Below are 25,979 nucleotides of genomic sequence, written 5' to 3' on the forward strand. Positions count from 1 at the left end.
CCCTATTTTGTGTGGCTATAACATACTGCTTGAAACAAGATAATTTATAATGAGAAGAAATTTGTTGTCTCACAAATCTGGAGGTTAGGAGCTTCAAAAGCAAAATGCCAGCATCTAGCATAGGCCTTCCTCTTATGCCTTACTCCAGTAGTAGGACTGACAACTCACATACCAACTGCTTTTTATTAAGACTTTAAATTCACCTAGAGAGTGGAGTCCTATAGCCGAACCAATATCCAGTACCATCACAGTGGCAATTAAATTTCAATGTGAGTTCTATAGGCAGAACCCTTCAAACCATGGAACGCCTTCTGTGCATTCTGCACCCTTCTGAAAACTCTCGTTTGCCTCAGATACAAAACACATTCATCCCACCTAAGTAGCATCAAAAGCCTTAATTCATTTCAACTTCGACGTTCCCTCCAGCTTTGAACCTGTGAAATCAGACAAGCTACATGCTTTCAAAAATCAGTGTTAAGACAGAGATGAGTCATTCTCATTTAAAAAGGGAAAGACAGAAAACAAGAAAGAATTAACAGATCCCAAATAATCCCCAGAAGAGCAAGCCACAGGAGATCTCAAGGCCTAAAACTAATCTTTGGCTCTAGGTCTCACTGCCCCACCGTGAGGACAGCAGCACATGGAGGCTCTGGACAGCTCTTTGGGGTACAGTCCACACATCTCTCTTGGGCTGGAGTCAGGACTGGCTCCACTAGGCAGTCTTTCCCATTGGTGGTTCTGTAGTTCTAGGGTCTCAGAGGGAGTCTAATTCCACAATTCCACTAAGAGTTCTCCTAGTAGAGCTGAGATGCTGAGGCAAGCTGGAAAGACAGAAGGAATTCTGGAGACATGAGAAGGGCCCAAAGCTCCTGGCTCCAAAATCTGGTCTATATTTCTCACTGGCTAAGAGTCAAGAACCACAACACAACTGAGAAAGTTGGGAAGATTGCCTCAGAGACAGCCACAGGTTTTACTCTTGTTGGAGATATTCCCAACAAGAAAGTTCAGAAAAACAAATGCACCGACGTTGGTTGCTTAAGGCCAAGAGTATTCCGTGACCTTTGAGCTTAACTTTATCTGCACTCCCCTCTGGTCCTTAAACCTGAAAGTCCACCCCCTCAGGATTGCATTTAAATGAGAACATTCTTTAAGATAAAAAGGACAGAAGCCAGTTCATTTTCTACCTTAATTTAAAAACTTTACTAAGTTTTAATACCGCTTAATCTTTGAACCTGGTTATACATTGGTTGTAAATTACATCCTTTGAACAATGTCACTTCCAAAGCCACAAGATCATATACATACGCTCAGATACACACATATGCATACACATACTTAAGACGACCATATACATATGCTCAGATACACACATACACATACTTTTTTTTTTTTTTTTTTTTTTTTTTTTTTTGTGGTTTTTCGAGACAGGGTTTCTCTGTAAAGCCGGGGCTGTCCTGGAACTCACTCTGTAGACCAGGCTGGTCTCGAACTCAGAAATCCACCTGCCTCTGCCTCCCAAGGGCTGGGATTAAAGGCGTGGGCCACCACCGCCCGGCGATGCATACACATACTTAAGACGATCATTTCTCTCTAAATGTTCATGCTTAAATTTAAAGTGCATACTACCATTGCTTACTAAATCTGACTCTTTTCCATGCTGACTTCTTTTGAAACACTTTTCGGGGGTGGGGCGGGAAGGTGGCTCAGCAGGTAAAGGCTCAGCCAGGTTTGACAGGCTGAGTTCAATCCCTGAGACCCCCACGGTGGAGGAGAGAATCGAGTCTCACTGTCCTCTGACCTTTGAAATGTAGGTGAGGAAGCTCTGTCTCCACATCGTTTGCAACCTTTGAGCCGGCAGGATTGGCACCAAGTGGCCACAGAGGTTTGCCGTGTGCACGTGTGCACGTCCTCAGTTGCGGCTAGGGCTACATGAGCCTCAGCTGGTCCAGGGGACCCAGAGCAGAATCGTGACACTGCCTTGGCCAGAGAGCCAGCCATTCTGCCCACAGGAGCCTGGTCTGGTGAACCTGTGCTGGGCAGAGCTCTGCTCACCTCTGTGCCACTGTGTGTTGAGGGTGGTCATTCTCCCAATGCAGGGGAGCTGAGCAATGGCCTCCTCCTAGCCTTGCTAGAGCTCTTGCTCACTCCCCGGCCCCACTTTGCTTTTAAGTTTAATTTTCCATTCTTCACATGACTAGGCTGGTAGTTTACCACATCTCTATGGTCTGCCTCTTCATTTTATTTATTCTATTTTATTTTATTTTTTCTGACTTTATTTATTATTCTTACTTACTCACTTTACATCCCACTCACTGTCCCTCCTCCCCATCACCCTTCCCCCCCCCACACACAATCCTTCCTCCTCTCTCTCTTCCCCTTCTCCTCTGAAAGGGTGGATGGAGTCCTCACATATCACCCCTCACCCTGGCACATCAAGTCACTGTGAGGCTAGGTGCATCCTCTCCCACTGAGGCCAGACAAGCAGCGCAGCTAGAACATATCCCACAGATAGGCAACAGCTGGCCTGCCTTTTATTAAAAGACACACTCCACCCCAACGATGGTGGCCCCATGTCTTTAATCCCAGCACTCAGGAGGCAGAAGTAGGTAGATTTCTGAGTCTGAGTGCAACCTGGCCTAGAAAGGAAGTTCCAGGACAGCAAGGGCTATGCAGGGAAACCCTGTCATGAAAAACAATAAATAAATAAATAAATAAACAAATTCCATATGTAAATCGCTTTTATTTTCTTCTGTTTTACTCTACGAGGTTAAAAAAAAGTTACACACGGCCGGGCAGTGGTGGCCCACGCCTTTAATCCCAGCACTTGGGAGGCAGAGGCAGGTGGATTTCTGAGTTTGAGGCCAGCCTGGTCTACAAAGTGAGTTCCAGGACAGCCAGGACTACACAGAGAAACCCTGTCTCGAAAAAACAAAAAAAAAAAAAAAAACAAAACAAAACAAAAAAAAAAAAAAAAAAAAAAAGTTACACAGCTTCCTGAACAACACGCTCAGATGGCTCTTTTGGCAGATCCCTGGGACAGAGATGCAACTTAGCCAAGATCACTCGATAAAAAGATGGTGCATCCTTCAGTTTACGGTATACCTCAATGGGTGGTGCCTCTCCAAGCAGCGTCTCCTGTCTGTATTTCCACTTATGTTCTGGTCACAATCACTTAAGGAATCTCCAAGAAGAGTAGAAGTCCCCGACACCCTCCTCTTCTACCCAGGTCTCCTCACGACCATTACAGCACAACAGGCTTTTCCTAGTGTTCGCCGAAACAGCCCAACCTCCACTATCCAGTTCCACGCAGCGTGTGTCCGCTCCGTGGTACCTCTGTTCACCTTAGTCTATTTCGTGCCTCTGTCACACAGAATCTGAAACCGGGCTGCTGTGATTCAAATAATTTGGTGGCCCCCAGCTCTAGAGGCTGGGGAATCCAAGATCAAAGTGCATGAGGCAGATAGTGGAAGGGTAAGGTGGTAGCGGTGAAGTGCAAAGGGACCATGGAGAACACTGACTCGGGTGGAGAACACCTACTCAGAGGACTTTATAAAGGCAGCAAGAGCATCCTGGAGAGCGGAGCATCCTGGAGAGCGGAGTCTCCAGCGCCCAGCAGCTTTGGAGTCTCCTTTCCCAAAGCCTGTAATCCCAGCAGAGAGGCTGACACAGGACAACCTGCAGTGAGCCTGTACTACATGGCAAGATCTTGTCTCAAAATAAAATTAAATGATAGCACACACCTTTAGTCCCAATACTTAAGAGGCAGAGGCAAGCAGATCTCTTTGAGTTCCAGGACAGCCAGGACTATATAGGGAAATCTTTTTTCAAAAAAAAAAAAAGAAAAGAAAAAAGAAAAGAAAAAACTTGCCATGAGTTTTTGCTGGGACAAACAGTCAACACACATGAAAGGCATAGGAAATTCAAAATTAATTTAATCTAGATATGTGATATGTGATAATGGCAGCAATATTTCATATCAGTGGAAGGAAAGGCCTTAATAAACCTTGGGTGAAGGGGCAGCTAACAGAAAGAAGCGGTCTTTTTGTTTTGTTTTTTTGGGTGGAGGAGGATTGTTTTCTTTTTTAAGACAGGGTTTCTCTGCATAGCCCTGGACTCTGTAGACCAGGATGCCCTTAAACTCAGAGATCTACCTTCGTCTGTCTCCTGGGTTCTGGGACTAAAGGCATGCGCACCACCACTCAGCTAAAGAAGTAGTCTTATCTCATTCTCCATTATAAGATGAATTCCAGTGAATCAAAGACCATATATTTGTTCTTTTTTGTTGTTCTGTTGTATTTGTTGGCTGTGCTGGGAATTGAATCCAATGTTGTTCACATACTTGGCAAGCATTCTATACAAGAATTCTCTTGGGGTGCGTGTGTGTGTGTGTGTGTGTGTGTGTGTGTGTGTGTCTTGGGGGTGGGTGGGTAACTGGTGACTGAGTCCAGGAGCTTGCACATTAGGCAAGTATTCTACCACAAAGTTAAATGCTCAGTTCCTTAATTGTATGTGTGTGTCTGTGTGTGCATGCATGGGTATATATGTATGGGTGTAGAGTATATTTGTGTGTCTCTGTGTGTGTTTGTGTACATGTGTGCATGTGTGTGTCTTCGCATGTATATGTGGGAGTATGTACATATATGCGTGTCTGTCTTAGTTAGGGCTTTCATTGCTGTTAAGAGACACCATGACCAAGGCAACTCTCATAAGGGACAACATTTAATCAGGGCTGGCTTACAGGTTCAGAGGTTCAGTCCATTGTCATCATGGAAGGAAGCATGGCAGCATCCAGACAAGTCCAAGCAGACATGGCGCTGGGGATGGAGCTGAGAGTTCTGCATCTTGATTGGAAGGCAGCCAGGAGAAGACTGGCATCCTCGGGCAGTTAGCAGGAAGCTTTCTTCCACAATGGGTGTAGCCTGAACATAGGAGGAGACCTCCAAAGCCCACTCCCACAGTGACACACTTCCTCCAACAAGGCCACACCTCCTAATAGTATCACTCCCTGTGGGCCAAGCATATTCAAACCACCACAGTATTTATACACACACACACATGTATGTGTCTGTGTGTGTATATATGTGTCTGTGTGTGTATATATGTGTCTCTGTGTGTGTATGTGTGTGTCAGTGTGTGTATATGTATGTGATTGTGTGTATGTATATGTGTGTGCAGGTGCTTCTGCACACACAGGAACATGTGAGGAAGAGGGCATTAGGTGTCAAACATAGCCCTTTGAGAAAGGGTCACATACTGAACTCGGAGCCAGGCTGGCTCCCAGCAAGCTCTAGCAATACTTACGTCTGTACCTGCCGTAGCTCCAGGATTACAGCAGGCAGGTAGGTATGCCCAGTTTTTTATGTGGGTACCAGGATTTGAACTCAGGTCCTCATGCTTACACAGTGTTTGCTAACTGAGCTATCTTCTGAGACCCCTTAATTTTTTTTTAAGAAATAAAATTACATAAATAAGAAAAGATAATGGGATAAAATTCTTAAGAAAATTTCTAGGGATGGGGGAAATAGTCAAAATTTGAAGTATAAAAACCAACAAAACAATATAATTTTTATATAACAAAACACATCATGAGCAAAGTCAAAAGACATGAAAATCTGGAGGAAAAATTTCCAAATTATGTTATGGAAAAGGGGTTAAATATCCAGGAGCATGGTCTTGGTAGGGTCAGTTTATATTTCCAACTTCCATGGAGTAAATAGTCCCAGCGCAGCCAACTGTAACTGGACACCCACTCTACCAGTGCTACACGAGCTGGAAGCTGGAACAACGTTTCTGAAAATGTAAAAGCAGTCCTCGTACTCCAGCAGCCCGGGTCCAACACACTGCTGCCGATGTCTCTAAACAGGGCTTTTAAAGATGGAAAGAAAAGGGAAAGCAGCTGTGGAAAACAGGCCAGAGAGACAAGCCGCCATCTACAGTCTAAAGGAAGAGAAGAGGAAGAGGAGGAGAAGGGGAAGAAAGAGACAAGCCAACAATCAGACAGACAGACAGACAGACAGAGCGGGAGGAAGGGAGGGAGGGAGGGAAGAGAGGAATGGAGGAAGGAGGAGAAAATGATTTCTTGGGGGTACGGGGTGAGGGTAGGTCAGTTGTCAGAGAGCTTACCTACGGTGCATGAAGCACTGGGTTCAATCCCCAGTGCCACATGAAAACTGAGCTTGGTGGCGCCCGGAAGTAAAGAGGATCAAAAGCTCAAGGGTTGCAGCTGGAAAAGATAACCTCTGTGGTTAAAAGCACTGGCTGCTTTTCCAGAGAAAGAGGACCCAGGCTCTCAGCACCCACATGGTGGCTGACAACCATCTAAATCCAGTCCCAGAGGACCTAAAGCTCTCTTCTGGGTTCCTTGGCACTGTATACACAAGGTCCACAGACTTATCTGCAGGCAACAGATCCATTTACAAAATAATAATAATAATAATAATAATAATAATAATAATAATAATAGAGGTTTAAAGCAATGTTCAATTACAACGAAAGAAATGAAGGAAAGAAGGGAGGGAAAGAAAAAAATGAAAGGTAAAATAAGCTTATATATGTGTATATATGGAGTTCCATATACACAGATACGGACCTAGATGGCTCAATGGTTAAGAGCACTGGCTGCTCTTCCAGAGGATCCCAGTCGGTTTCTGAGCACCCACGTTGCATACCCGAAATTCCAACTCTACAGACTGTAGCGCCCTCTTCTGGACTCCAAGGGTAACCTGTACTCTTGCGCACACACTCCTCTATGGGCATAAGTAAAAACAATAAAAATAAATATTTTAAAACGATGGTCAGCTGCGTTCATAATGAAATAAATGCCCAACTAAAATTGTAGTTGAGTAAGGGTAGAAAAATGGGGAATTACAGGGACATGGGAAGAAAATAAACCCTGACTGTAGAGCCTTGTCAAACCTCTCAGCAGCTGAGAATCAAGAATTCCACACCGTTCACGTGTCCGTTGAAGGCTGCCAATCGAAACGTACTACTTCTTGTATTTAAAAGTACTTTCAAGTGAGATCATTGAAATAGCCATGAACCGCTTGTAAAGCATGAGCCTGTGCGAACTGCAGGGGGGGAAAAAAAGCCCCCTTTTCCTCACAAATATTTCCTGGAACGCTCACAGGCCAGACAATTAATGTCGCAGTGAAAGCATCTGGACTTCCAGGCTTTTACCTCACCAGCTGCAACCCTTTCCACAGCATCCCGGGAACAACCCTGTGGTCTTATTAAAATTCTTTAGTGACACCTTAAAGACAATATCAAAAGGCATCCAAATCTGGCCAATGAAATGGCTCAGCAGATGAGGGGGCTTCTCATGTAGTCTGAAGACCCGAGTTTGATCCCGGGAATCCGCATGGTGGGAAAAGAGAACCAACTCCCACACGTTGGACTCTGACCTCCACACACACTTCGGTATGCGTGCACCCCACCCCCACACATTAACTCTTTTTAATCACCAAACTCCTACACATATATAGCAGTTAGTCAAGACAATGACTCCTTTGAGAAAGAAACGCCCACACTCTTGGGTGTGTCTGTTTCTTTCTCTGAACTTTCTGTTAACCTCTACACACACACACACACACACACACACACACACACACACACACACACACACACACGTTTTAGTCTATATTTTAAAATCTCTTTTAGGGTTGGGTCTGTAACTCAGAGGTGGAATGCATGCCTAGCCTGTACAAAGCCTTAGATTTTTTTCTCTAGGATGATTGGGGCTTCGGAGTGAGGGGGGCGGTTCTTTTAATAAACTGTGGCTCTGTTTTGAATCGGCTCATTTTGAGACTGGGAGGAGAGAGGCCTCTGGACACAACTGCCCAGGCTACAGAAAGCAGGAGTGTGGTGCTGAGGCTCGGCCTAAGACCTGGCCCCGCTGATAGTGAATTACACCAGGTTAGCCCAGACCTGGAAGTGAAGGACGCCATGTGTAGAGAATGCAGTGGAGAGCAGGTGCTCATATTTTATTAACAGAAATGAGAAACGGTACAATACACAGAGAGGGAGATTTGACAGCATTTAGCGAGATTTCATAGATACTTATCTGTTAATTCAAAAATCCCATTTCTAGGACTCTCATCTCAAAGATATTCTAGTAAACTCAGCACCTTGGTACAAGTTTACAACCAGCACTTTGTGACTGAAGCAAGAAGATTGAGAGTTCAAGACTAGCCTGGGCTACATAGAGAGTCCCTTGTCTCTGAAAGAAAAAAAATCTTGGCAAAACAACAACAACAACAACAACAACAACACACACACACACACACACACACACACACTCACACACACACACACACACACTCACACACACACACACACACTCACACACACACTCACACACACACACACACACTCACACACACACACACACACACTCACACACACACACACACACACACACACTCACACACACACACACACACACACACTCACGAAAACATCTTTAAAGCCATTCAATGAACAATGCTTGAGACAATGGGAGACTTGGGAGGAGGAATCCCCAAATCTATTAATCATGGATGACTGTGAGTGATCTATTTATATAACATGTGAAAAATAGGTGAGAAATAGCCCTGTACAACTGTGTACACCCTGTATACTTAAAGAAGTCAAGCCAAAAGAAGAACTGACAGCCACACCTATGTTAAAGACCCTAGAAAGCTAATGACTGAACATCATGATCTTGGAGAGTGAATCTGTTGATGACCAGGCACTGGGGAGATGTGTTCGTGAGTAAGAGCACCAGATATGCAAATCCGAGGACCTGAGTTCAGATCCCCAGCACCCACGTGAAAAGCCAGGTATGGGCACCTGCAACCCCAGCACTGAGGAGGTGGGGGTGGAGTGTGGAGACAGGTTGATCCTAGGGCCTGCTGTCCAGCCAGCCTAGTGAAAACCAGAGGGTTCTAGGTTTAGATTCCTTTGTTTTAAGGGCTTAAGGCAGAGAGCAAATAAGGAAGTCACCTGACATCCCCATCTGGCCTCTGTGTACCCACAAGGGCATGCCTACACACACGCACACACACACACACACACACACACACACACACGTACACTAATCTATACATCCTCACACACACAAAGAATGTTACAGACTGAAGCAAAATACCTTGGGCTATTTTCAGTCCTTTTGAAAGCCAGGTACTCCCCCCCCCCCCCCCCCCCGTGTCTGACCCAGGATGTATTCTTACCAGACCACTAGTTTCCACCAATCCAGAAGTTAGGATGTTATCAGAGCACATCTGCGACCTATAACAAAGCTTCCCTGCTTTGCCGTAGCCTGCTTACCTGTTGTCTCCACGCATGCATTTGCTAACTGCCTTGACTTATGACTTTGTTCCATAATTAATTCATCTCATGTGGCCCTTTGCAGTGGGCTTTATCTTTCTGGTCTGCTTAGATCCATGTTCCTGGGCTGTGATCACTCATATTTGGTTCCAGAATAAACTATCCCATTTGTGGCAAGAACTGTATTTCGTATCAATGTCAGAAGAAGGGAGTGACAAATTTCTCCAAGAGTGGACATCCAGAAGTCTGTTTATGATTCCAAATAGCAGCCAAGAACATACATCTGTGGAGAAAGTCACACAGACATAAAAGGAATTCCAGGGACCTGATTAGATCAGATTCGGGCAGGGAGTGATGTCATACAAAACAACGGGCTGGGCTGGGGCTCAGTGGGAGAGCCCTGTTCATTCCCAGGAATGCTAAACCAATAGGAAACAAAAGGACTTAGAAGGCCAGGGATGGCTCAGTAGATGGAGATGCTGCCAGTACTGATGACCTGGGTTCAACCCCCAGGACCCACGGGGTAGAAGGATGCTGAGCAGGACTTAGACCTGCTTCTTATATTCAAAACCAAGTCAACCCAGGGCCCAACCAATGGGAGCCCAGAGCTCATCTGCAGCCAGAGTTAAAAACACGGCAACGACACCCACATCATACTCATCCCCTGCCCCCATCTTACACTAGTAATCAAAACCAAACCTGTGAGCTGCCTACAACTGCTCTGGGATTTTTGGCTGGGCAGAGCTGGACCTGTTCTCATGCCTATATTCCCTTAGCCAGTGCTTCTCAACCTGTGGGTCTCCACCCTTTTGGGGGTTGCATGTTAGATAGATGATATCCTGCATGTCAGATGTTTGTATTATGATTCACAAGGGTAGCAAAATTACAGTTATGAAGTAACAAAATACTTTTATGGTTGGGGGTCACCACAGCATGAGGAACTTTATTAAAGAGTTGCAGCACTGGGTAGGTTGAGAACCTTAGGAATACAGAGGACCTAAGTGAGAGCCTTTTGGAGGTCTCGTCACATGTTAGCTGCCTTTCTTCAGGAAGCTCCTTTCCTCTGACTTGGAGAGGGCCCCATCTCCTATCTAGATGTCCTAGATGTTTACCCTGGCTCTAAGCTCTCATCTGTGTTTGTGGGTCTGAACACCCAGCTCCAGCAAGTGGCAACAGCGCTCGGCAGAGTGACTCTTGCCTCAGTGGCCCACAATGAACCCATCTGTTTCCTGGCTGACAAGTCTATGCGAAGGTAGGGCCCCGTCTATATTGAGAGCAGGTCCATGTGAGTCTGCCTCAAAGTCTTCTTGAGTCTAGACCCAGAGACAAGGACAACACTTATACTTGTCATGAGCAACAGTGAGCTGGCCGAGTTTCCTTGGCATCCCCAAAGCCTCATCTCATGTCGCCTCCACTAACGTGACACTGGTCAACAGCATCCATGGACTGAACAGAGGAAGATGTCCTGGCTGTTCTCGGGCAAGGCTTGGGAGAGGACCATGGACGCAAGAGTTCAAAACACACTGGAGTAAAATATCGGCATCGGAACATGTACCTCTAGTGAAATGACAACGGATGGCATTACAAATAATGTATTATTAGAATAGGGACTATAGTTACATGTTATAAAATGTAGCATATAGTTACATAATCATCGCACTATGTCTAACTATTCATAATTTATAAGTGTGCCTTATTTATTATAAATAGTATATGAAGCTGTGGAATGGTAACTAACGTTTATTGAGTAGTCTGTGCTAGGCACCTTAAAAACATACTTGAATAAATGAGCTCATCTGACACAGCACCCCTGAGGGAGATGGTGTTACACTGACATTCCACAGACCAGCCAACCAAAACACAGATGGGTGAAAGGAAAAACAGATCACACAGTCGGTGACACAGGACAACAGTGGTAAATATAAAGGAACATTGTGCGTTTTCATTTTCCCTTTTGTGTTTCCCTCCTCCTCTCCCTCCTTCTCCCCTCCTCCTCTTCTTCCTCTCCTCCTCCTCTTTCTCCTCCTTCTCTTCCTCCTCCCTTCCCCCTCCTCCCTCTCCCCTCCCCCTCCTCCCCCTCCTCTTCCTCTCCTCCTCCTCCCTCTCCCCTTCCCCTCCTCCTCCTCCTCTTCCTCTCCTCTTCCTCCTCCTCCCCCTTCTCCTCTTTCTTCTCCTTCTGCTGTCCTCCTCTCCCGCTGCTGCCGTGCCCCATCCACTGTGCTCTGTTTTATCACCCAAGCCAGATCTCCTGCCACGGAGCTGAGGCCCCTCACTCTGTCCCTGGCCCACATACCCATCACTGACTGCTACTGTCAGAGGCTCCTTCATGCCTTAGATCTGCCTGCTCCTCACTCTCTGCCCTTACCTTACCCCACCTCAGGACCCTGACGCTTCTTTTCCTAAGGTCTAGCTGCCTGTGGAATTTTGGTAAAAATTGTGTAAAAACTGTCTACAATCCCGGTGCTCTGAAGACAGAGTTGTCTGGTTTTCCTGATCCTTTGTTTTTGGACAAGAAAACTGCTAGTGTGTGTCTGTGCACACTGTGCTCGGCTGAGGCTCCTCAGCTGTGGCTCCTTGGCTGTGGCTCCTCGTGCTACCCGCCGATGCAGTGGAACCTAGGCTCTGTTGCTTTTACAGATTTTTCAGCTTTTCTATTTACTTTTCCCTCAAACTGTCCCTCAAGGACTTCCGGAATCACCAAGATAAGTGGTTCTCCCCTTCCTAAAGTTGTGACCCTTCAATATAGTTCCTCATGTTGTGATGACCTCCAACAATAAAATTATTTTGTCGCTACTTCACAACTGTATTTTTGCTACTATTATGAATCGTAATGTACATATCTGTGTGTTCTCATAGTTTTAGGCAACCCCTGTGAAATATCCCCAAAGGGGCCGCGACCCACAAGTTGAGAACTGCTGAGCTAGACATTCTGTTTAAAATACAGGCTCTCAGGACCTATTCTACTAAAAGGCTAAAAGTCTGAATTTCATCCCAGGATGATTCCAACTTGTGCCTAGTTTAAGAAGCACCACGCTAGGCAAGGCAGTGATGGTATTTCTTTCACTGAGGACAATGCCTGATACTTCACCAACACATTTGTCTGCGTTCAGAATGAATGGGTGACATGAGCTGCCCCGCCCCCACCCTACCCACGTGGTAGTGCCCGACCAATGAAATTCAGTTGCTAAGATTCCACCTACCAGCAGGTGGCGCTGAGACGACGTAAATGCAGTCCCAGGAACTATTTTACTGGAAATTCAAGCCTCAAACGCAGCTCGATTGAATTATATTTTTCCGTACTTATTTTGTCTGTAACTCTCACTTGTATAAGTAAGTTGGTTTCTGAAGGCGTGCTTTGAATGAGAGAAGCCAGGGGAAGCAACGTGACAATGAAGGGCCTGGATGGACATTTCTAATTGTCTTAGCTTTCATTCTCTGGTGAGCAAGCACTGTGTGTTGTGAAATTACTCAAAGACACAAATGAATCTGCCATTTCAGTAAGAGTGCCGTTAGCCTGTAATTTCTGTTAGTCATCTACTATTTCCTTTATGGGCGTTTAATTGGACTAACCTTTTAAAATCATTTCCCTCACAAAGCTGTCTGAAGGGTTGTCTTGGCTGTCGTCTTTTGAGATGTGGAACGTCAGCCCACAGTTAAAGGCTGGGGCCCATAGCCAACGCCTCTTCCCCTTCCCCCAAAGGGCATCTGCGTGCAAGTGACTGATAGGGCTGGCCTGAGCCAACAGCCAACTATCAGGCAAGGCCAAGGCCCCAGCTGAACTGTTTTCTTCTGCAAGCAGAACTTCAGCCAGGGGCCCTGAAGGAGGAACCGTCCTGAGGCACTTGCAGTCTTTTCAAGGCTCCAAGCCCAAAGCAGAGAGATGGGGGGCTTGAAGGAGGAAGCAAGGAGTCTACAGCACAGATCCCGTGTACACGAGGGCACAGTCCAAGGGGGTCACACAGTTTAGGGGTCACACATGGAAGAAATAACTATCAAGTTTTGCATGGCCAGTAATAAATCCACAGGGGCGTTTAAAAGAGACTGAGGGGGTGTGTGGGGGGGTGCTTTTAAGGGAGAGCCATAAGTAGCATAAAGTTCAGGGGAAAGAAGAGAGGAGAGCAGGGAGGGGACCGGAGGGGAAGGAGAGAATCTACTAAATTAAATGCTTGTAATGGCTGGGCAGTGGTGGTGCATGCCTTTAATTCCAGCACTTGGGAAGCAAGGGCAGATGGATCTTTATGAGTTCAAGGCCAGCCTGAGTTCCAGGACAGCTAAGGCTACACAAAGAAACCTTGTCTCAAAAATACATGCATGCATGCATACATACATTCATACATACATACTGAAGACCCCCAAATTAGGGAGACCCTTACTCAATTTCTTGCATGCTGAGTTTTGAATTAAACAATTTAAAATAACAAAAGAGTGGATACAGTTTCTCTTTTTCTTCCTTGAATAACCTGATGTACAGTTAGATAGGGGTCAAGCAAAACAGGCAGCCAGAAGCCAGTGTGACCCAAACTGACTTGTAGGGGGGTGTCTGGTTTGGAGGAGTCTGGTATGAGCACCAGAGCCCAAGTGGGATTAGGGTATCTGCACAGAGAAGCAGTCTGATGTGGGGCTTTGCTGTCTAAGTGAAGAGAGGAAGCCTTCTTTAAGACTGTGCATACAGATGTGTTTGGGTTACTGGACACAAAGCTTCTCATTCCTGAAGAGTTAACGTGCAACTAGAGAGAAAACTGTACGGAAAGCTGCATGGGGTTGAGCTGAGAAGCATCAGGTACAATGTGCATGTGTGTAACAAATCTAGAGGAATGCCCACGTCATTACATGGTCACGTCCACGTAGTCCGCATCTTCTGCACTTGAGGGGCGGGGAGGGAGATCAACAGTGCTGCGTTCTGGTTTCTAAACAGAATCATTAAAAGGACCAAGATCCCTTAGGTTGGAGGAATGGCTGAGTGTGAGACTAAGAAAAGTAGCTGGGCCAGGCTCCTCGGCACCAAGGCAGGATTGCAAGTTTAAGGTTTTCCAGGACGATAGGAGGAGACCTTTCTCAAAGTGAAAAATAAAACAGGGGTTGGAGAGATGGCTCAGTGGTTAAGTGCACTGGTTGCTCTTCCAGAGGTCCTGAGTTCAGTTCCCAGCAACCATTCCCAGCTCAGGACAGTTTGTAATGGAATCTGATGCCCTCCTCTGGCATGTCAGTGTACATGCAGACAGAACACTCATATATTAAATAAATAAATCTTAAATAAGTAGAGAAATAAAACAAGAGCCAGGGATATAGTTCAGGGGAGAAAGCTTGACAAGCATGCATGAAGCCCTTGGTTCAAGCTTAGCATTGTAAAAATAAAGAAAAATAAATAAATCACCAGTACCTTAAGTAAAATAAAATAAAAATGAACCTGGAAAACCTTGTGCCAGCAAGTACAGAGAGAAGGATGAAGGATGCCTAAACTAGCCACAGCTATTCCTACTGGCCAAAGCTGGGCACTCTGAACAGCAACGGAAGCGATTTTGTAATTCACCATCCACATTTATATGAAGTGATCTGAGGAAATACAGAGGCGTTTTGATTTCCAGTATCATTCATTGTTCATTGTTACCAAATGCGTATTTATTACAAAAGGAAAAAGTGATTTACAATCAAGAAGCCTGGCAGATGCCACCTTAATGATGTCACTGAAGTGCAAAGCTCAGTGGTCCGTGAGAACATGGTTGCTTCTTTAGTAGTTCAGCCACGGAAAGATAGAGCACATGAGTCTAATCATGAGAAAATACCAAACTGTGGTCTCAAAATGATCAAGATCATGAAAGACAACGACAGCGACAGCAAAGTTAAGGACTTTTCCAGATTGGATGAACTAAGGATGAACTAAGGATGAACGTCAACCCCATGTAGTGTGTGATTCTGAACTGGTGCTGTGAACATGTGACGGGAACAGTGGATGGAACCAGAATGAAGCGGAACTGTATCACATCAGTGCCTGGCTGCTATTTTCTCCAATTTTCGTAGCATTGACACAAAAACACAACTCTTGCCTCAAAGGTGGTAGATATAGTTTGTTCTGAAGTGACCAGGATCTAGGAATACAGACTACTAGAATTCCAACTAGAATGCCTACCAGAATACCAAATCCCTGTCCTGTGTGGAAAGAGCTCATACACTTTGTTTGTTTTTAGCAGAACCAAGAACACAATCATACATAAATAAAGGTCCATTTCTAAGGTATTGGTGGTCCGTTAATTAGGCAGTTACAGCCAAGCCAGTGGTCTTAGCTGTAGGCCTCAGATGCTATCACATGAGACTCTGAGAGACCATGGCCTAATGGGAAGAAGGCTCACCTTGGAGCCTCCTGACATCCCCTTCCTTATAAGGTACAACGATGGAGTCCTTGGTTTCTGTTCTTCAGTTCCACTTCCGTTCTGTCTTCCTTATCTCAGTAACTGGCACTGCCCTTTGCTCAAACTGTTTACTAGAAACTGGGTGTGGTCTCCAGCTCAGCCCCTCCCACTTGTCATTCAGTCCATCAGCCAGTCCACTCATGGCTGCTTCACAGCTCTGTCTTCTCCATGACCTCCTTTCCCCTTCCACAAAGTCCAAGCTGCTGCCCAGAGAGTTGGAACAGCCTTTTTCTGCTGCTCGCCAAGCGGTCTCTCTGCCTTTTCCAAACTGCCGCTCACCCAGTAGTCAAAGTAGATACTCCCTAGGATTCCTACCCCAGTGCTCTGCTCCAGACCGTCAGGTCTTACATATTTATCTTAGTGTGATTCTTCATCTTGTTCTCTGACTGCCCCGGTGGTGGGACAAGGACTCTTGGCTGTTTGCCCTCTGGCCTACAAGAATAGGTAAGTAAACAGGCTTGAGTTTTTTGGTTTGGTTTTGTTTTTTCATTTGGATTTTTGAGACAGGATCTCTTTATGTAGTCCGGGGCCATCCTGGAGCTCTATTATGTAGACCAGGCTGGTCTTGAACTCACAAAGATTCTCTCACCTCTGCCCCAAGTGCTAGGATTAAAGGGGTGTGCCACCATATCCAACAGTGAATAGAAGTGAATAGAATATATATATATATATATATATATATATATATATATATATATATATATATATATAATTTCCATTGGTGTCACCAAGCAATGAGGACCATATTAGAGAAAAGAATGGGTGGGGAGGCTGAAGAACACTGATTTTGGTCTCCCTTTATTGACCATTCTCCAGTTGGCATGAAATTCTAGAAGTCAGGCTGGGATGGAATAGAGAACATTTCAAAGAAAAATCCACAGAATGTCCTGTGTTTTTTATCCTTTGTGTCTGTTGCTGGAGGTTGAATGTAGGGCCTCATACACCCTAAGGGGCACTCAGCCCCAAGCCACCCACCCCTTCATTCTGCCCCCGAACTTCCATCCTCTTGAACATGATTAAGTTTGGTAAACCAGAGAAAACGTTGTCTCTTCTCTGATAAAGATGGTGCATCAAGGAGGAACCTCACATCTGAGGGGAGGATGAGCTCCATTTTCAGACACTTGGAGTTTGAGGTGACTCAGGTGTTCCATGTGGACCCCTGAAAGACGGGAAGTGGGAACACTCTTGACAGTTTGTAAGGCACTCCATGATCAAGCGTCTCAGTTCCAATGTCCTTGTTCAAAGATGAACAAGTTGAAATGAGTCCCACGAGTCTACCAGAAAGAAGGGCCCTAAAGCTCTCAAAATTCTAAAGCCTGCTAAACAAAGTGTAAGGACCTAGCCAAAGGAGTTCTGAATTATACATTTTTAAATTAGCTATGATCATTAATAGGGTATGCATATAGGAAGTATTGCCGTGTTAAATTTTTTACTCTTGCCAGTCAGTGGTGGCACACGCCTTTAATACCAGCACTCAGGAGGCAGAGGCAGGCAGATTTCTGGGTTTGAGGCCAGCCTGGTCTACAGAGTGAGTTCCAGGACATCCAGGGCTACACAGAGAAACCCTGTCTCGAAAAAACTAAAAAAAAAATTTTTTTTTACCTTTCCCCTCCACCCCCCAGTTTTCTATTTTTTCCAATTTGTGATATATATATATATATATATATATATATATATATATATATATATATATAGAGAGAGAGAGAGAGAGAGAGAGAGAGAGAGAGAGAGAGAGAGAGAGAATATTATCAAGCTCCCAGTGGCCAGCCCTTTAAAGAACCTCCCTACCCCCACCCCTGGAGCTGCTACACCTCAACATCTTTATCACAGTCTTTTTTTTTAATTGGATATTTTATTTACATTTCAGATGTTATCCCCTTGCCCCATTTCCCCCCACCCAGGAACCCCCTATTCCATCCCTCCTCCTCCTGCTTCTATGAGGATGTGCCCCCACTACCCATCAGCCCACTCCCACCTCCCCACTCAAGAATTCCCCCACACTGGGGCATCCAGCCTTCACTAGACCAAGGACTTCCTCTCCCACCTATGCCTGACAAGGCCATCCTCCCCTACATATACAGCTGGAGCCATGGGTAACCTCCCTATGTGCTCCCAGGCTGGTGGTTTAGACCCTGGGAGCTCTAGTTGGTTGGTATTATTGCTCTCCCCATAGGCCGCAAACCCTTTCAGCTTCTTCAATCTTCTCTCTAACTCCTCCATTGGGAACCCCATGATCAGTTCAATAGTTAGCTGTGAGCACCCACCTCTGTGTACGTCAGGCTCTGGCAGACCTCTAAGGAGACAGCTATATCAGGCTCCTGTCAGCATGCACTTCCTGGCATCCACATCATTGTCTACCTTTGGTGACTGCACAAGGGAAGGATACCCAGGTGAGACAGTCTCCAGACAGCCTCTCCTTCAGTTTCTGTCCCCCCGCTTTCTCTCCATATTTGCTCTCATGAGTATTTTGTTATTCCTTCTAAGAAGGACTGAAGCACCCATACTTGGTCTTCCTTCTTCATGAGCTTCATGAGGTCTGTGAGTTGTATCTTGGGTATTGGGAGCTTTGGGGCTAATATCCAATTATCAGTGAGTGCATACCATGTGTGTTCTTTTGTGAGTGGGTTACCTCACTCAGGATGATATTTTCTAGTTCCATCCATTTGCCTAAGAATTTCTTGAATTCATTGTTTCTAATAGCCGAGTAACTCCATTGTGTAAATGTACCACATTTTTTGTATCCATTCCTCTGTTGAAGGGCATCTGGGTTCTTTCCAGCTTCTGGCTATTATAAATAAGGCTGCTATGAACATAGTAGAGCATATGTCCTTGTTATATGTTGGAGTATCTTCTGGGTATATGCCCAGGAGTGGTATAGCTGGGTCCTCAGGTAATGGTATGTCCAATTTTCTGAGGAACCGCCAAACTGATTTCCAGAGTGGTGGGTGACACCAGCTTGCAATCCCACCAACAATGAAGGAGTGTTCCTCTTTCTCCACATCCTTGCCAACATCTGCTATCACCTGAGTCTTTGATCTTAGCCATTCTGACTGGTATGAGGTGGAATCTCAGGGTTGTTTTGATTTGCATTTCCCTGATGACTAAGTATGCTGAACATTTCTTTAGGTGCTTGTCGGCCATTCGAGTTTCCTCCATTGAGAATTCTTTTTTTAGCTCTGTACCCCATTTTTAATAGGGTTATTTGGTTGTCTGGAGTCTAATTTCTTGAGTTCTTTGTATATATTGGATATTAGCCCTCTATCAGATGTGGGATTGGTAAAGATCTTTTCCCAATCTGTTGGTTGCTGTTTTGTCCTATTGACAGTGCCCTTTGCCTTACAGAAACTTTGCAATTTTATGAGGTCCCATTTGTCAATTTTTGATCTTAAAGCATAAGCCATTGGTGTTCTGTTCAGAAACTTTTCCCCTGTGCCCAGGTATTCCAGGGTCTTCCCCACCTTCTCTTCTGTTAGTTTCAGTGTTTCTGGTTTTATGTGAAGGTCCTTTATCCACTTGGACTTGAGCTTTGTACAAAGGGATAAGAATGGATCTATTTGCATTCGTCTACATGTTGTCCTTCAGTTGAACCAGCACCATTTGTTTAAAATGCTGTCCTGTTTCCACTGGACAGTTTTAGCTCCTTTGTCAAAGATCAAGTGACCGTAGGTATGTGGGTTCATTTCTTCAATTCTATTCCATTGATCTTCCTGCCTGTCTCTGTACCAATGCCATGCAGTTTTTATCACTATTGCTCTGTAGTACAGCTTGAGGTCAGGGATGGTGATTCCTTTAGAAGTTCTTTTATTGTTGAGAATAGTTTTTGCTATCCTGGTTTTTTGGTATTCCAAATGAATTTGAGAATTTCTCTTTCTAACTCTGTGAAGAATTGAGTTGGGATTTTAATGGGGATTGCACTGAATCTGTAGATTGCTTTCAGCAAGATGGCCATTTTTACTATATTAATCCTGCCAATCCATGAGCATGGGAGACCTTTCCATCTTCTGAGAGCTTTGATTTCTTTCTTCAGAGACTTGAAGTTCTTGTCATATAAATCTTTCACTTGCTTGGTTAGATTCACACCAAGGTATTTTACAAGGTACTTGTGACTATTGTGAAGGGTGTCATTTCCCTAATTTCTTTCTCAGCCTGTTTATCTTTCGAGTAGAGGAAGGCTACTGATTTGTTTAAGTTGATTTTATCACAGTCTTTAAGGATTCTCTTCAATAGCTTCCGGTCTAGTCTGTTTCTTTTTTGGGGTGGGGGGGTGGGGGGAAGAGGTTGTCAAAGAAGCCTTCAATGTCTCTCATTCTTGGTTAGGAATCTACAGTCATTGATACCACAGCAGAGAAAGCTTTATTGCCCATAGCATCCCGTGGCTATATAGATCATGGGACTTCCACATGTTTTCAGGGGGCAGCTTGGATCACAGACGTGGACCTGGTCTCCCGCAGCAGCATGGACCATAGACATCAACATGGCTTGCTGCAGCAGGAAGAATTATAGACATCAACATGGCCTCTGGAGGTGGCATGGACCACAGAAGTCTTTCAAGGAGACTTAATCCAGAAAATGAACCATTCATTTCAGGTAATCTTGTTGTTCAGAGTCAGTGCAGTTGGACAGTATGTCTGGCGGTGGGACCTGTGCAAAATCCAGGCTGCTGTACACCACCCTGCCCTCGGCACTAGCTACCCTGTCAGTACCCTGGGCAGAACCATCGTACCTGCAACACAAGGGCAGCGAGGTAGCCCTGGATCCCCACAGCAGGGTTAGCAGGCAGAGTGGCACCAGCTGCTGCCCCTGAGTGGCAGCCCTGGCCTAGTGGGCGGGGCCTGAGGACCAGCCCTATTCCTTGTTCCTTCTGTTACTTCTGCATCTCTAGATCTGCTTCTCCCTACCACTCCGTTCTGCCATCTTTTTTTCCTAACCCTATGAAACCACGTTTTAAAAACATCTTCCCATAAGACCTGCCTTTTTTAAAAGTCGTTCTGGAGATATTGTGTACTTGCAGGCTCATCCTCCAGTGCTACAACTCCCTTTGAAGCACCTGTGGGTCTATCAGGCTCCTTGGAGTGGCCCTGAAGCTTCGTGGGTGCTGGTGGCCGCTGCCATCTTGAATGAGTGCTGGAAATGCTCCTCCCTCCCCTTTATCTACTTTTTTTTAAAAAAAGTTGTTGTTCTCTTGAGATAGGGTCTACTATGTAGCTAATCCTGGCCTACAACCGTTATATACACCAGAGGGGCCTCGAATTCATAGAGATCCTGCCTTTGCCTCTCTGCCTCCCTCTCTGCCTCTCTCTCTCTGCCTCTCTCTCTCTGCCTCTCTCTCTCCGCCTCTCTCTCTGCCTCCTCTCTCTCTCTGCCTCCTCTCTCTGCCTCTCTCTCTCTCTGCCTCTCTCTCTCTGCCTCTCTCTCTCTGCCTCTCTGCCTCCTCTCTCTGCCTCTCTCTCTCTGCCGCCTCTCTCTCTGCCGCCTCTCTCTCTCTACCTCCTCTCTCTGCCTCCTCTCTCTCTCTGCCTCCTCTCTCTCTCTGCCTCCTCTCTCTCTGCCTCCTCTCTCTCTCTGCCTCCTCTCTCTCTCTCTGCCTCCTCTCTCTCTCTGCCTCCTCTCTCTCTGCCTCCTCTCTCTCTCTCTCTGCCTCCTCTCTCTCTGCCTCCTCTCTCTCTCTGCCTCCTCTCTCTCTCTCTCTGCCTCCTCTCTCTCTCTGCCTCCTCTCTCTCTGCCTCCTCTCTCTCTCTGCCTCCTCTCTCTCTCTGCCTCCTCTCTCTCTCTGCCTCCCTGCCTCTGCCTCTGCCTCTGCCTCTGCCTCTGCCTCTGCCTCTGCCTCTGCCTCTGCCTCTGCCTCTGCCTCTGCCTCTGCCTCTGCCTCTGCCTCTGCCTCTGCCTCTGCCTCTGCCTCTGCCTCTGCCTCTGCCTCTGCCTCTGCCTCTGCCTCTGCCTCTGCCTCTGCCTCTGCCTCTGCCTCTGCCTCTGCCTCTGCCTCTGCCTCTGCCTCTGCCTCTGCCTCTGCCTCTGCCTCTGCCTCTGCCTCTGCCAGTATTGGGATTAAAGACATGTGCTACCACAACTGGCTTGTGTTTCCCAAATTCTCATATTCTCTCTCTCTCTCTCTCTCTCTCTCTCTCTCTCTCTCTCTCTCTCTGACAGGCTTTTGCTGTGTAGCTCTGGTTAGCCTGATACTTACTGTACAGTTTAACATATCCTTGGATTTGTGGTAATCCCCCAGCCTCACAGGTGTGCCAAACCATCCCAAGTCTAAGTAATCTTCTAGGATGGCATATGTCAATGGAATACTTCAGAAACTAAACTCACTTTGTTGTGTAGTTCTGAGTGAATATCTTTGGGCAAGTACTGAAACACGTGTAAGCACAGAAATTACCAAATGTTTCTAGAAATCTTACCCCTTACCCCAAACAAACACATGTTTTAAGATTTCTTGGAATTCACTGCAGCTGTCTGTCCTTCAGATAGCCTTGGTCCCAAAAATTACCCAGCTGACATTATCCAACAAACCAGCCCGTTGTCCAATACTCCCTCCCTAAGAGAGCACTTTGGGGAGTTTTCCTCTGTTGTTGTTTCAGGCCCAGGGCTAACTGTTAGCCTTTCTTCCGGATGTGGTTTCGATCATATAGAGGACCGTTACATCAAAGGGGCTTTTTATGATCTCTGCATTGCTGTGTTAAGGATTCCAGTCTACCAAATCCTGCTTGGAAAACAGTGAAGTTGGAAGGTGGTGGAAGAGCACAGGGAATAACTGGTACCAGAGAGGGCGACTGTGAAAGAGTCTGATCTGGAAATAATTTCTCCGAGGGATTATAATATTTCACGGAGGAAAAAGGTAGACTGTTTTGCAAAAGGAGAGATTAGATTTACTCAGATAACCAATACCGAAATAAGAGAAAGGAGGGCATAGATTTGATATGTAAAGAATGGAACACACTGGTCTATCTGATACCAACTTCCTATCTGTGGTGGAGTATCCCCCAGAGAAGAATGCTCAGACATGGTTGTAAGCCAACGAAAGTCTTTATTATATCTTTGATTGTGAGCCTAGCCTTTAACAGCTGAGCCATCTCTCCAGCCCTGCCGCCCCACCCCATGGAAGAGTTAGGGGAAGGACTAAAGGAGCTGAAGAGGTTTGCAACCCCCTTAGGAAGAACAATAACTAACTGGACCACCCAGAGCTCCCAGGGACTAAACCACCAACCAAAGAGGACACATGGAGGAACCCATGGCTCCAGCCACATATGTAGTAGAGGATGGCCTTATCTGACTTCAATGGGAGGGGAGGTCCTTGGTCCTGTGGAGGCTTGATGCCCCAGCATAGGGAAATGTGAGGCAGGAGTGGGTAAGTGGGCAGAGAAGCACCCCCATGAGGCAAAAGGGAGGGGCTGAGGAAGGATGGAATGGATCGGTTGTGGAGGGGTAATGGGGAAGGGGGCTATCATTTGAAATGTAAATGAATAAAATGATTAATAAAAAAAGAAAGTCCTTATTAGCTGGCTAGAGACTATACTGGATGTTCAGGGTGGATTTTAAGCACAAAAATCATATTCTGGATTGACACACTTCAGGTAACAAGAACAGCCAGAAGCAGAACTATAGAAGCCAAAAAGCAAGGTTAGTACATGTAGAGAATTTCCCACAACTTTGACTTGGATTTTGATGGACTTTGATGGATTAAGTCTGTGTTTTCATTTTTGGCTCTGTTTTTTGAGATTTCTTGAGCACAAACCTGACATCTGGCTGAGACACTAGACTGTCCAGTCTAGGTATAACATACCTTGGTCCAAACAACACAGAAAGATTTTGGACCCCAGATGAATAGTCTGGTGAAGGTCAGTTTCCAACAGTTTTGCCTGTTGTTTCTGGGAGAATGGTCTTACCCTCTGGTGTCCTCCATCAACCTATGGGTTTGAGCTATCCATTTTTTTTCCTTTATCATGGAGTCTCAGGAAGTACCAGGTCATGGTGTATTATCAGGATATCAACAGGCCCCACTGGGCCTAGGGCTGTTCCTTGTGTGGCCAGGTCAGAAGCCCAGCAGTAGAGGACAGCAATTTGTAGGGGAAGCCAGATGGCCTCTAGGAGGACCAAGCAAGATTTTTCTGTTTGTTGTTTGTTTGTTTGAGACAGGGTTTCTCTGTGTAACAGCCCTGGCAGTCCTGGAACTCACTTTGCAGACTAGGCTTTGAACTCACAGAAATCTATCTCCCTTTACTTCCCAAGTGCTAAGTTTAAAGGCATGTGCCACTACTGCCTGGCAAGCCAAGATTTTTTAATACCTTTTCCCCAACAGTGAGAAACCCTCTTTCTCTACAAATCATACCATGGACATGCCCAATAGTCTGATGGCCTGTGTATATTCTGGTGGACTTTCCTTTTCCCCATTGAGAGCCTGGGTCAGGTCAATCAGTTCTGCACTCTGGACTAAGGTACCTGGCATGGGCCCAAATAGTTTCCACTAAAGTAACTATTGCAGCTCCCGGGTACCTGGTTTCATCTTTCATCTCCTGACAGTCATGGATGAACAACTGTGTCACAGGCAAGAGGGTAGATCAATTTATGACAGGGAGTTTCTCAAACCATACTCAAGAGTGGGCCAGGAGTAGGGTCTGGTGCTGGGTTACAGTCATTAGACAGATAGGTGTTCCTCGGAGGGGGGTGACCTCAACCATGTTGTGGGGTGCTGTATGGATAAGATCTTGACCCAGAGTTAACTTTTTTTGCTTTTCTTCATTAAACTAGCAATAGCCACCACAGTTTAGATAGGTAGGGCATCCTGTAGCTACAGGGTCCAATAGCTTAGATAGGTTTGTCACACGGAGTTTCCATGGCCCCAAAGTTTGGTTTAAAACCCCCTTTGTCTTCTGTTTCATGGACAAGGAGATGAAAATGTTTTGAGAAATCTAGAAATTCTAGGGCTTGAGTGGAAGTTGAATCAGGCTCATGGGAATCAGAGGTCCTAGGTTTCTTCATAGGCAGGAGAGGCACATTCCAGGGTGACTGGCAGGGCACTAGGACGCCTGTCTCTTCAAGCCAGCCCTTTTCAGAGAATGGTGGGTTTTACAGATTATTGGTTTAAAAGGAGACACGGATCACGAAAGAGAAAGGAGCGGAACATTCTCTTTCCCTTCGGGTGCAGCCCAGGGGACTTTTTCCCTTTGCCGGGGATGCTTACAGCAGGAGTGAAGCAGAGCAGAGGCAACGCTCAGCTGGGGAAGCGGCTCCCGTCCCCTTTGAGCATTCTGCTTAGATGGCAGGAAGCCTGGATGAGAGGCCCCTCCCACCTCACACTCAGGGACCAGCCTTGAGCATGAACAGCAGTCGAGCAACAAAACAAGAGGCTCCTGGAGTAGGACAGGTAGAGTGGGTTTTTTGGTTGTTTTTTTTTGGTTACTCCAGGTGATCTGGCAGAGCTAAAAGGAATTAGAAGGGGGCACAGGTTTTAAGCCAGGTGGGAGGAGGGTCTCACACCAAAGAAAGCTACTGGTCAATACAGAGAAATAAAACTGACAAAAACACATAGAAAGACACACACATACACACACACACACACACACACACACACACACACACACACACACACGTGCGCAGTAAAGACAACCAGGAACCAGGGATGGACACCACACACTCATACACCCGAACAGACAGAGGAATCCATGACATCTTACATGGATCTGGGACACAGGATCAGCAGCCATTTCTGACCTCTCCTATGTACCCCAAACAGCGACTTAACCAGACTTACCTCTGGAAATGACAGACCAGATGATTTTTTAATTTTTTTCCTCTTGGGTTGGAGGTGTCAGAGGCCTCTGCAGTATTCTTTCAGCAGTGATTTATCAAAGGAAATCCTGGGACCTGGAACATCTCTGATTGTATGTCCTCTGGGAATCCCCTGACTATCAAACTCTTCCTCACTCCAAAGGGCCCCTGAGAGCCGGGGTGGTCTGGTCTCTGGGATGTCATTGGGACCTCCGGGAGTGCTGTGGAGTGTTTACCAGTGAAGACTGCTAATAGAAAGCTTTATTAGCCAGCTGGTGACTACGCCGGGTGTTCAGGATCCCAATTTAGCCCCCAACCTTACTCAGGGTGAGCTTTTAAGCACAAAAGCCGTGTCCTGGGTTGACATACTTCGGTTAACAGGAACAGTTAGCCAGAATTGAAACTACAGAAGCCAAAACGCAACATTTAGAGACTTTGCTGTAACTATGGACTTTGATGGATTAGCAGGTGGTGCTGTCTACATGCTGGGTTTTACAGCCG

At 45.9% G+C, this 25,979-nt stretch overlaps 1 long non-coding RNA gene across 1 annotated transcript; it reads left to right on the top strand.

Annotated features, from left to right (window-relative positions):
- Positions 1 to 15,846: 15,846 nt before the first annotated feature.
- LOC143435590 (uncharacterized) lies at positions 15,847 to 23,128 on the top strand. Its single transcript, XR_013106067.1, has 3 exons — positions 15,847 to 16,154; positions 20,121 to 20,297; positions 22,292 to 23,128. It is a non-coding gene; the product is annotated as an uncharacterized LOC143435590 (long non-coding RNA).
- The last annotated feature ends 2,851 nt before the right edge of the window (positions 23,129 to 25,979 follow it).

The sequence above is a fragment of the Arvicanthis niloticus genome, chromosome 1 (assembly GCF_011762505.2).
Source record: "Arvicanthis niloticus isolate mArvNil1 chromosome 1, mArvNil1.pat.X, whole genome shotgun sequence".
Taxonomy (NCBI): Eukaryota; Metazoa; Chordata; class Mammalia; order Rodentia; family Muridae; genus Arvicanthis; species Arvicanthis niloticus.